Raw genomic sequence first — 13,457 nt, forward strand, 5'->3', positions numbered from 1 at the left:
AAATATAATTAGGAGACAGGCCCTGGGGTATGGGGTCATCAGGGCCAATAAATTAGAATAAGAAGGGGAACCACACAGCCCCCCTTCTTAAAAAATTAAAATAAATAAAAGACTGGCATCGTGCCGGAGGCCATGCCCCCTCCGTGCAGCACTCTGCAAACGTGCCCCCAACAGGCATCTCCAGTATGCGCCAGGGAGCTGCGCTGCAGACAGGTGTTCTGAGGCCAAGCCCCTTTTTACACCTCTCTGCAACGCAGCACTGTGGCGCTTACTGGAGGTACCTAGTGGTCTAGTTTGACCCTAGGGACCCTTAGGATTCAAGGGGACTTAATCTCTCAACTTAGAACAGCCACAGGGCGCGTTTACACAGTGGTGAAGGGAGGGGACGGGGCCTGAGGTGACGTGTGCAAACACGCACTATGGCACATTTTAAATTGGGGATATAATTTCCCTTCAATACTGAGGGCCCCTGGGGGCTAACTAGCCCACCATGTGCTTCCAGTAAGCGCCACTGAGCTGCATTGCAGAGAGGTGGTCCAGGCCGTGCCACTTTTTACACCTCTCTGCAACGCAGCTCTGTGGCACTTACTGGAGGTACCTAGTGGGCTAGTTGGACCCTAGGGACCCTCAGGATTCAAATGAACTTAATCTCCCAACTAAAAATGGACACAGGGCGTGTTTACACAGTGGTGAAGGGAGGGGACGGGGCCTGAGTTAACGTGTGCAAAAACGCCCTGTGGCCTGTTTTAAGAGGTAGTTTTAATCCCCATGCCCTATTATATACTAGGGGCTTACAGAGGAGGTCATGCTAAACACAGGGGGACCCCAACGCATAATGTCCCCTAGTGTATGTAGGTGTTTTCACTGTATTCTAAGTGTCTTTTAACATAGCACTGGCTCTAGGACTGGTTAGTCAGACTCAGTTACCACCAGTATCCGTCTGAAAAAGTTGACGGTACAGGGTGATTTTGCAACAAGGCTTCTTTCTGCTCTTCTTTTTGTTCTTTCTGCACGTTATCCTTCTTCCTGCACTTTTCTTCGTCTTTGAGGACTTCTGTTGCTTCTTTCTGCACTTCTTTTTTTTCTTTCTGTGCATTTTTTCTTCTTTCTTCACATGTCCTATCTCTGTAGGCATAGTTAGAAATTAACATTTAAAAAACCTTTGAAATTCACAGAAAAAACCATAGGTTTCAGGCACGTTATAGTTAGGAATTAGCATTTAAAAAACCTCAGAAATTCACTGAAAAAACCATAGGTTTCAGGGGTGTTATAGTTAGCTGGACTTTTCACTTGTACAAAACCATTGAAATTCCCCCGTTATAGTTAGTTCAGCTAACTATAACTCGCGCGCCCGCAATGCACTGCTGATGACGTCACATATTACATCACTCATGACATGGTCAGTGACATCACTCATGACATCACTGATGACATCTCAAATGACATCACTGATGACATCATCCTTGTGATAAAGTGGCAGACCTCCTCTCACCCTAATATAACCTTTGATACACACATTTAAAAATAGAGACTAAAATTTTCAAAACAATGGACATACCAATACCAGTTACAACAACCTCTTCAGTAATTCTAAGATCCACATACACATCCACTCATTCACCAACAGTCCTATACAGTCACTCATACATGTACTCACTCATCATATGTACTCATACACCTATACATCCTGTTACACAATGCCACTCATCCATAGAGTTACTCACACACATAGTCACTCATGCTAATAAAGAATCAAACATACATTTACTTGCATATACAGTTATACACACACCACCACACTTACTTCTACGGAAACTTACACATACTTAGTCTTTTAAACAATCACTTATAGAAAAACACACTTATTCATAAAGGAACTCTTTCAATCTCTCACATATACTCACATATATACACCAATAGTCACATATACTAGTTTAAAACATATGTAGTTACTCATAAAGACACTATTGAGACAGTCATTCACTCACTAACACACCCATACACACACTCATCCACCCGTACAGTCCTGCACACATGCTGTGTTCAACACATACAAACAGTGAGTCACTCATTCATGCACCTATGCACTACGTAATACCCCCCACTGAACAATGCAGACACTCAGACTGATACTCAAAAAACCAACTAATAACCTATACAGACACCCATGTAGCTACTCACCAACCCATGCAGCCACTTATACACAAAGTGAGAGACTGATACAGATATTCACATATTTAAACATTACTCACTAAGCCATGTATTCACTATGATACACTTAATCAGTCAGTTACACAATCAATTTTTCAAAAACAAATCGTCTATTTAGACACTTATATACCCATTTATTCTTCCATCGACCTTGAGATATACATATCTAAAACATATTTAATTTTCAGAAAAACACACATTCAATGGATGATGTCATCAGTGATGTCATCAGTGATGTCATTTGAGATTTCATCAGTGATGTCATGAGTGATGTAACTGACCATGTCATGAGTGATGTAATATGTGACGTCATCAGCAGTGCATTGCGGGCGCGCAAGTTATAGTTAGCTGAACTAACTATAACGGGGGAATTTCAATGGTTTTGTACAAGTGAAAAGTCCAGCTAACTATAACACCCCTGAAACCTATGGTTTTTTCAGTGAATATATATATATATATATATATATATATATATATATATATATATATATACTTAAAAAACCATAGGTTTCACACATGTTATAGTTAGGTGGACATTTCACTCGTAAAAAACCAATGAAATTCCACCGTTCTAGTTAGTTTAGATAACTATAACTTGCACGCCCGCAATCCAGTGCTCATGACGTCACATATTTCATCACTGAGACATCATCCTTGTGATAGAGTGGCGGTCGCGCGAGTTATAGTTATCTGAACTAACTATAACGGTGGAATTTCATTGGTTTTTTACTAGTGAAATGTCCACCTAACTATAACGTGTGAAACCTATGGTTTTTTTTAAGTGAATTTGCAAGGTTTTTTAAATGCTTATTCCTAACTATAACGTGTGTGAAACCTATGGTTTTTTAAGTGAATCTGTACGGTTTTTTAAATGCCAATTTCTTTTTTTTTTTTTTTTAAGTATTTCACCGTGCGCGCACCCCGCGATTTAAAAAAAAATAAATTTTTTTTTCACCCTTCGGGGTCCTTTAGGGACCCCCTGACAAAGGCTAGGGGGTCAGGAACTCTCTACCCTGCCCCCTTTTCACGTTCGCCACCTCTCTTTTTCACTCTCGCACCCACAACAAACAAAATGGCGGCCGACACTTCCTGATTTCAACCGATTCGAACGTTGACTGACATGTAACCACCAATCAGAATTACGCTCGCGCACGTTAGGGTGCGCGGCTATAGATATGTATGTGCTTTTAACTGCAATTTTCTCAGGAACTACTGAACAGATTGACTCCATATATGCAAAAGGCACTTCCTTGACCTGAGGACTACCTCTCTGCCAAATTTCAAGTAATTCTGTTCAGCCGTTCGGGCTGTACCTTCGACTAAAGGTCCTATGGGAAAATGCATGGGGAAAACACGTTTTGGGACCCCCCTTTTTTCTCGGCCCCCGCATGACGAATCACCCCGAGACTTTCAGGGTAGGAGCTGAACGGAGCGCCCAATTAGTTTTGAAAATTTCGCGAGGATTCGTCAACCGGCGCCAAAGTTATTCAAAATAGAATTTTCAGATTTCCTATGGAAACACGGTCCTAACTATAACTATCTACTGGCGACCGCCAGTAGATAATAATATATGTTTTTAGAAGACCCGCTTCATCCAAAAAGGACACAGCACTCCGAAGTCTGCTGATCAATATATTTATTTGCAAGAAGTGCAGTAGTGAAAATAGCCTCAATGTGTTTTGGCTTACAGATCCTTGGTTCCGGTTCTTCTAAGAATGGTGGCTCACTATCTACTTTGCACTGCTGGTGTTTGAATGCCTGCCGGCAACTGCTGGAGATTTTGTGTGTGTGTGTGTGTATGTGTGTGTATATATATTTTATCGCGAACTGCAGAAGGCATACAATACCTCCGGGTTAGAGCATCAGTGTGTGTCCACTCAAGTGCAAGGACTTTTGGTGAAACCATTAATTGCACGGGTGTCTGAGCCGTGGGAGAGGAGCACCTTTCTTAAACTTTAAGAAGGCTGTGGAGGGGAATAATCCCTCTCCGTTCGGCACAATGTTCTATGCAAATTTGCCCTCAATTTGAGAAATCAATCCTACTGAAGGATACAAAATAAGCTTAAATATCACAGTGACATGGAGCCTACTATAGGAATACTAGACTTACCTGCAGGACTATAATAACCAGCATACCACTGTGCATCAGTGTAAGCCACGCCCACTGAGGGCGGTCACAATCAAATAAAAGAAGAATGTTGAAACAGGTGAGCGTTTCTTTGTGCCTCCGTGGAGCCCATGATTAAGAGGCGTGGTTGCCTTGAAACATGTTGGGCATGGATGTAAAGCAGGATTGAAAGAAAGCAAGCTGCAAAAGGCATACAATACCTCAGGGGTAGAGCATCGGTGTGTGCCCACTCAAGCGCAAGGACTTACACATATATATAATAGTTGAATGGGTATGTAAGTACTGGTATGGATCCGTGTATGGGTTTGTGAATGGTTGTGTGAGAGTGGGTGTATGAAAGGGTCTATGGGGGTGTGAGTGGGTACGTTAGTAATGTGGATGGTGTCCTCAGTCAAGTCATTAGAGTTGTCATCATTGATGTCATTGACCATGTCATCAGTGATGTAATATGTGAAGTCATAAGCAGTGGATTGTGGGGGCGAGAGTTATAGTTAGCTGAGCTCTCTGTACCCCTATTTCCTCCTTGTGCACCTCTACTACCCCTTTCTGCACTCCTCTTGCCTCTTTTTCCACCTCTGTTGGTTCTTCCTGCACCACTTTTTCTTCATTGTGCACTTCACATGCCTCTTTCTGCACCCCTCTTGCACCTCTGTTGGTTCTTTCTGCACTGCTCTGGCTTCTTCCTGCACCTCTGTTCCAAATTTCTGCATCCCTCTTGCCTTTTCCTGCACCCCTCTTCCCTCTTTCTACACCTCTTGTCTCAGTCTGCCCACCTGTTTCCTATTTCTGCACCCCTTTTGCCTGTTTCTGCAACTCTCTTGCATCTTTCTGCAGTTCTCTTGCCTCCTGCACCTCACTTGCCTCTTTTGGCACCTCTGTTGGTTCTTTCTGCACTGCTTTTGCTTCTTTCTGCATCTCACTTGCCTCTTTCTGCACTTCTCTTGCTTGTTTCTGCACCTCTGTTGCCTCTTTCTGCACTTCACTTGCTTCTTTCTACACCCCCCTTGCCTCTTTCTACACCTCTGTTGCTGCTTTCTGCACCCCTCCGGTTTCTTTCTGCACCCCTGTTGCCTCTTTGTGCAACTCTCTTGCCTCTTTCTACACCTCTCTTGCCTCTTTTTGTATCTCTGTTGCTTCTTTCTGTACTTCTCTTGACTCTATCTGCACCCCTCGTGCCTCTTTCAACACCTCTATTACTTCTTTCTGCACTCCTCTTCCTTCTTTCTGCACCCCTCGTGCCTCCTTCTGCACCTCTGTTGCCTCTTTCAGCACCTCGGTTGGTTCTTTCAGCACTGCTCTTGCTTCTTTCTGCACCTCACTTGCGTCTTTCTGCACTTCTCTTGCTTCTTTCTAAACTTCTGTTGCTTCTTTCAGCAAGTCTCTTGCCTCCTGCACCTCTGTTGCCTCTTTCTGCACTTCACTTCCTTCTTTCTGCACCCCTCCTGCTTCTTTCTGCAACCTTCTTCCTTATTTGTCCTACTCTCTTGCCTCTTTCTATACCTCTTCCCGCACCCCTGTACCCTCTTTCTGCATCTTTCTTGCCTGTTTCTGCACCTCTCTTGTCTCTTTCTGTACCTCTGTTGCTTCTTTCTGCACTTCTTGCCTCTTTCTGCACCCTTCATGCCTCTTTCAGCACCTCTGTTGCTTCTTTCTGCATTTCTCTTGCTTCTTTCAGTACCTCTCTTGCCTCTTTCAGCACCTCTGTTGCTTTTTCTGCACCCTTTTTTTCTTTTTCTGCACCTCTCTTGCCTCTTTCTGCACCCCCATTTCTGCACCTTTCATGCTTGTTTTTGCACCTCTTGCCTCTTTCTGTACCTCTGTTGCCTCTTTCTGCACTTCTCTTGTTCTTTCTGTACCCTTCACACCTCTTTCAGCACCCCTGTTGGTTCTTTCTGCAGTGTTCTTGCTTTTTTTTCTGCACCTCACTTGCCTCAACCTGCACTTCTCTTCCTTCTGCACCCCTCCTGCCTCTTTTTGTACCTCTGTTGCCTCTTTGTGCACCTCTCCTACCTCTATATGCACCCCTCTTGCCTCTTTTTGCACACCTTATGTCTCCTTTTGCACCTCTGTTGGTTCTTTCTGCACTGCTCTTGCTTCTTTCTGCACCTCACTTGTCTTTCTACATTTCTCTTGCTTCTTTCTACACCTCTTTTGCTTCTTTCAGCAATTCTCTTGCCTCTTTCTGCACTTCTCCTTTCTTTTTGTACCCTTCTTGTCTCTTTTAGCACCTCTGTTTGTTCATTCTACACTTCTCTTGCTTCTTTCTGTACCTCTGTTGCAAATTTCTGTATCCCTCCTGCCTGTTTCTGCACCTGTCTTGCCTCTTTCTGCACCTCTGTTGCTTCTTTCTGCACTTCTCTTGCCTCTTTCTGCACCTCTGCCTATTATGTACTAGGGCCTTTACAGGGGAGGTCATGCCTATCTCAGGGGTACCCCATGCCATAGTGTACCCTAGTGTATGTAGGTTTTTTCACTGTATTCTAAGTGTCTTTCAGGATAGCACTTGCTCCGGGCCTGGTTAGTCAGCCAGTTACCACCAGTAAGCAACATTTTGTGGGCACAGGATAACTTTCCAACAAGGCCTCTTTCTGCACCTCTGTTGGTTCTTTGTCCATATCTCTTGCTTCTTTCTGCACGTTTCTTCCTCTTTCTGCACATGTCCTACTTCTGTAGGAATAGTTAGAAATTATGTATTTAAAAAACCTTCGAAATTCACTGCTGATGACATCACATATTACATCATGACAGTGATGTAATCAGTGATTTCACTGACCATGTCATGAATGATGTAATATGTGGAGTCATCGGCAGTGCATTGCGGGGGCGCGAGTTATAGTTAGTTCAGCTAACTATAACTGTCGAATTTATTTCATTTTGTACGAGTGAAATGTCCAACTAACTATAACGTCCCTGAAACCTGTGGTTTTTTTCAGTGAATTTCAATTATTTTTAAATGCTAATTTGTAACTACAACGTCCCTGAAACCTGTGGCTTTTTCAGTGAATTTCTATGATATATAAATTTCACACTGGTAGTTGCCACGGTGTTTTTATGGTTCAGACACACTTAACATTAAAATGGCATTTTGTGATTTGCCTGCAACTTTCGAACCCACAAATGGATCTGCACCAAATCTGGAATACATTGCCATAGTTCGCTATGGTCTGGCATGCCAATTTTTGTGTAGATCTGTACAAGTGAAAAGGACGCAAAGGGGGTGAAATAAATAGGTGTTTTCCCAGTCCTAGTCCCTATAGGAAATTTTGCTAGTGCTTGCAGTATGAACCACTAAAAGGATTTACACAAACGTGGCCTGGAAGTAGAACATTACTGCAAAAGCATGCTTTTGTTGCTCTGGTGAAAGACCTTTCAGTAGTTTCATGATGAAAGTATTTAAAAAACAAAAGGTGGCAGATTAGCATCAAAGGGTTAACACTTTTGTATATCTTGGCTGTTTTAGCCAGTGGAGGTTTGAGGAATAAGTTCGACAGCTGTCTATGGATTAAACCATAAAGGTCTCCAATTGCACAAGAGATCCTTTTTAGGTCTCGCCTGGCGAAAGCAGGGCATGCGCTGCTCTCGTCAGAGAGACCTTTTGGAATCGATTCTCCACCGTGGGCTCATGCACGCGCCTGCATGGACAAAGATGGCTGCTCTCGCCATCTGCCAAAGCAGACAGCATGCACGTGTCCCCACGGACTGTGGACAGTCCGATGCCATTTTGCGAAGCTTTCGTTGTCATAGTAACGAAAATGTCGCTTCGCGTGTGCTTTTAATTAGCATGGCCTTCGCGCAATCGCTCCGATCACTTTCACGGCTGCTTGTTATTGTGTTCCTTCTTCCCCTCCCACTCAGTGCTTCTGCTAACCCCCCCCCCCCAGTCCGTGCTTGTTTACAGGGTATTCGCCTTTCGTCGGTTATCGTTTTCCAGAGTGCACAACGTCCATCTCTGTGGCAGGGAAACAAAAGCAAGTCCCTTCTGCGAGCACTTTTTTGCAACTCTTTCAAATGTGCTGTGCTTTTGAACCGTCATCTTCCTCCATGGTGCCGTGTGTGTTATTTATTTTTTTCCAAACTCTAGATCCTTTGGAACCTGTTGGTATTTCTGATCACACTCCAGGCTCTCTCCTCCCTGTCTGAAGTTACTAGGTGCGTGATTGATTCGGCACATTACACGTGCACTGACTTCACGCACCCGCTGCATTTAATACTTCAAGTTCCTTCCCTATCAATGCATTTCACGGCCCTACCATGGCGGACCGGCCAGGCGGCAGCTGGCGCTGCATGCTTAAGACCGTCAGCCTCCTGTTCTGGGTGAGGTGCCAGAGCTGCCTGCTTAAGACCGTCAGCCTCCTGTTCTGGGTGAGGTGCCGCGCCAGCGTGTCTCACAGGGAAGTGGAGGGGGGTTACTTTCCAGGGGCTCACCTACCCCGCCAACAGCGTATGTTCACCATTCTGCCAACCACCTGCCTTCCACACCAATGGGCCCACTGCCCTGCTTACAACCCTCCTTTCTCACCTGCCCTGCTTACAACCGGCTCCTGCCCTGCTTACAACCGGCTCCTGCCCTGCTTACAACCGGCTCCTGCCCTGCTTACAACCGGCTCCTGCCCTGCTTACAACCGGCTCCTGCCCTGCTTACAAACGGCTCCTGCCCTGCTTACAACCGGCTCATCTCACCTGCCCTGCTTACAACCGGCTCTTCTCACCTGCCCTGCTTACAACTGGCTCCTTTCACCACCTCCTCTTACCTGCTCTGCTTCCAACCACCTCTTCTTACCTGCTCTGCTTCCAAACACCTCCTCTCCCCTTCCCTGCTTACAACAATCGGCCCCTCCACTACCCTGCTTACAACCACCACCTTTCGCCTGCTTACAACCACCATCTCTCACCTCACCTGCCCTGCTTACAAACTGCCCCTCTTCCCTTTACAAACGGCCCCTCTGCCCTACCCTGCTTACAACCACCATCTCTCACCTGCCCTTCTTACAAACGGCCCCTCTGCCCTGCTTACAAACGGCCCGCTGCCCTACCCTGCTTACAACCACCATCTCTCACCTTCCCTGCTTACAAACGGCCCCTCTCCTCTACCCTGCTTACACCCACCCCCCTCGGGGTGGCGCAGTCCTGCCTCCCAGCCAACGACCCTTGCGCCCCATCCTCTCGGCATCACTCAGACGCGCTGCTAACGCTGGTACAGCAGGCGTGGTGGCCCCGGGCCCCAAGCAGCAAATAAACCCTGATAATCGCTCATTTTACTTCCGCCCCAGCAGTGAGTGACAGGGCCTGTTTTCCATGTTTGCACCAGAGCCCAGAGCATCCTTTCTATGGTACTTACTTGCACCAAGACTTTACCAGACTCACCTCGCCTCCAAAGTGTACACCCCAAACATGACACCCCTCTTTTAAGCCAACTAGTGCGCGTCGTGTCTCGACGTCAAAAGGTGCCAGTGGGCAAGTAATGCCCTTGGTGGCAAGTAGGATACCTTTAAAACTGCACTGAACGAACAAGTACATTTTTTTTTAATTAGAAAACGGTGAAACTTTTATTTTGCACCCGTGTTAACACATACAAAAAGAGACCTTTAAGCTATGCAATACGTACAGAAAGGTTTTCCACACAAGCTAAAGCTGTTTATTGTTCTCCTCACACTGTTATTCTGCATAGCCCGTGCTTAAAAAAAAATAAAATAACAAGCATTAAAAATGCAATAGGTCTCGCCTTTTATTAAGTTAAAGCCTTTTGCTTTGCTTTACAATACCATTAGCAAAGCAAATGGCTTTAACTTAATTAAAGGCGAGACCTATTGCATTTTCAATGCTTGTTCTTATTAAGCTTTTTGTGTCCACAGAGCCAAAGTCTGGTCTGTGCACACAAAAAACTGTGACTGGCTGTCCGCCATATTAAGATTTCTCGTATTGCAGTAATTTCAGGACGCAGGGTGAAGACCGCATGTTCTAAAAGCAAATACTAAAGAGAATAGAAGGGGCCAGGGTGTGCACACTCTGAATACCAAGTCATTGTTGGAGGTCCCTTATCACTCGTCCCCCCCAATAGGCTTAAAATTAATTGTGTACAGACTACACACACTTAAAATGGCAGCTTGTGGACTCATTGATAGTAGGATGGTGCATCCTGTTTACAGCCTACAAAAGCAGTGACTAGTGCTAAAGTGCATTTGCTTCTCCTCTAAACTTTGTGACATTGGCCTATATATGATTGGTATATTTAGTTTACTATAAGTCCCTTGCAAAGTGGTATATCATATACCCTGGGCCTGTACTCTAAATGCTACTAGTGGACCTGCAGCACTAGTTGTACCACCCACACAAATAGCCTTCCAAACCGGTCCCAGGCCTGCATATTACAAGACCTGCATGTGCAGTTTATTAGCACTTCGACATGGCATTTAAAACCACTTGACAAGCCCAAAACTCCACTTTTATTACACACAAGTCATCCCTAAGGTAGGCCCTAGGTAGCCCGAAGGGGAGGGTAATGTGTATCAAAAAGGTAGGACATGTACTTTTGAGTTTTACATGTCCCGGACAAAGATCTAAATTTGTTTTTTACTACTGTGAGGCCCATTCCTCTCATAGGCTAGCATTGGAAATTCCTTAAGATACTGTTAAACTGTAATTCCTGATTAGAAAGGAGTAGCCGCATCATGTTTCATATCTTTGGAATGGTAATGATAAATCCTCTTTGCTGGTAAAGTTGAATTTAACATTACTATTTTAGAAATTCCACTTTTAGAAAGTGGACATTTCTCTGCTCTTACCGCTCTGTGTTCCTTGCAGCCTGTCTCCAATACACATCTGGGGTGGGTGACAGCTACACTTTGTGTATTCCCTCTAGACCGACACAAACACAGGAAGGGTGGTTGTGACCGAGAACTCATCTGCATTCATCTACATTCCAATAGCTCTTCCTGGGAAGTAAAGAGGAACTGATACTTATACCTGAATAATGCTTAAATACATAAATGAATTGTTTCTCCACAATGGTTACCCATCTCCCTAGACCCATGTCCCCTTAGTCCACAAAACTCGGTGAGTATTAATACGTACCCTGTACTCACACTGCACACCAAAAACAACGGAACCAAAATCCACTAAACTTTGAGTTCACTAGTTGTGCCCATCAATGTTCAACAGGCAAATACGCTTGAACTGCAACCCATTGGTTTCCGTAGAAATTTGACCATGCGCTAACCAGATACCTAGAACCAGTTGGGGTTTTTTCTGTCTCTGCTTCCGAACCTCTTAAAATGGCCATCAGTAATTCCTCTTATTTCCATGGTCCGTTGATGACACTGGTTGCGCTATGCCCCTTTTCCCCCCAAGCCTCCTCTCTCCATAATCCCCATTCACCACTAGTTGAACTCCTATTCCTTCTAGAGACTCATACCTGTCTTGCCTCTCCACAAACACCCTTGTCGTCTTACTCAAGATGCCATAATCGCCAACTATACCTTAACAAGAATCTTCCAATTCCACATTCTGATCCAAGGCAGGTAGGAATCCAAGCATTTTGAGGTGTGCACGATCTGTGTAAGCCTTTTCTTCCTCATTGCCAATGTATAGTTCCCCAATATATTGAATGAAGCAACATAGGGGAAATGTACGATGTTTAATAGCAGACCACACCCACCAGTGCCGGCCACCAACTAGTCCTAGCAATTAAAACTGCATCGTCTGCGAAGAGTACACATCAGCTTTTACATTAACCAGGTGATGTTCAAGACCGTTAGTATTAAACATAAAAGGGGCGCCAATACATAGCCCTGTTGTACACCCCTGGAAAGTACAAACCTTTTGGTGGTTTCTCCCGCTAGAACGACCTGACCTTAAGCGTGTTTGATTCATTGGCCCAGTAATTGAAATCTCCCACTGTAATACATTTGGAGTGATTCATAATCATGGAATGTATGTATGGTACCATATAAGGGGATGGGGAAATCACAAATATAATATGGAAAGGAGAAGAAAAGTGAAGGTCACGATTCCATGTTCCAAATTAAATGAAGTTGGTCTGTATCTCTGATCAGTTCAATTGACAACTCTGTTATGGCACGGAGACTGTTTTGGAATTGCTGCACCTTCCCCCTCCTCCTTTATCCGTGGGCCAATTCTCACTCTATATGAAGTACCCCTCTGCGATCGCTGCTAAAAGCGGAGGAGCGGATATGTAATTTGTGCACTAAAGTCACTGAATGTAGTTATAATGTAAATTGTGCAGTAGAGTCACTAAATAGGGTTGTAATGTCAGTTGCGCACTAGAATTGCTGATTGTAGTTGTAATGTAAGCTAGTTGTGCACTAGGGTCGATGAATATAGTTGTGTTGTGAGTTGTGCACTAGAATCTCTGAATGTGGTTGTAATGTAAGCTTGCACTAGGGTCGTTGAATGTAGTTGTAATGTAAGCCAGTTGTGCACTATGGTTGTTGAATGTAGTTGTAATGTCAGTTGTGCGCTAGAATTGCTGAACGTAGTTGTAATGTAAGCTAGTTGCGCACTAGAATTGCTGATTGTGGCAGTGCTACGCTCTGTGGCCTACCGAAATATACCTTGGCCCCACTAAGGGCATCATTGAACGCGGCGGCCAGATTGGTTACGGGCACCAAGCAAAATGCACACATCTCTCCAGTCTTAAAATCCCCAAACTGGCTGCCCTATGAAGCAAGAACTCCTCTAAAGATTGCCTGCCTATCTCACAAAGCCCTCCACTTCAAAACCCCCAACTATCTAGCGCAAAAGCTAAAACTATCCGGAGGGGGGGAAGACCGTCGGAGTGCTAATTCTTTCCTCCTGAAACCTCAGATCTTTTGCAAAAAAGAGAACATGCCAACGAGCTTTCTCTGGCTCTGCACCGAAAATCTGGATCTCTCTCTCTGGCTCTGCACCGAAAATCTGGATCTCTCTCTCTGGCTCTGCACCGAAAATCTGAACATATCTCTCTCTATCTCTCTCTCTCTCTCTCTCTCTCTCTATCTCTCTCTCTCTATCTCTCTCTATCTCTCTCTCTCTCTATATATCTTTTTTTTTTTATTATTTATTTATATATATGTCTTTTCTCTTCTTCCTCTCTTGTTGACCCATTTGTTCACCTCCTTTG

General features: G+C 44.5%; 1 protein-coding gene across 2 annotated transcripts in view; it reads left to right on the forward strand.

Moving 5' to 3' along the window:
* Positions 1-13,457, forward strand: part of LOC146859480 (uncharacterized) — a 187,619-nt gene that overhangs the window by 12,211 nt on the left and 161,951 nt on the right. The window lies entirely within an intron of this gene.

This window comes from Triturus cristatus, chromosome 3_2 (assembly GCF_964204655.1).
Source record: "Triturus cristatus chromosome 3_2, aTriCri1.1, whole genome shotgun sequence".
Classification (NCBI taxonomy): domain Eukaryota; kingdom Metazoa; phylum Chordata; class Amphibia; order Caudata; family Salamandridae; genus Triturus; species Triturus cristatus.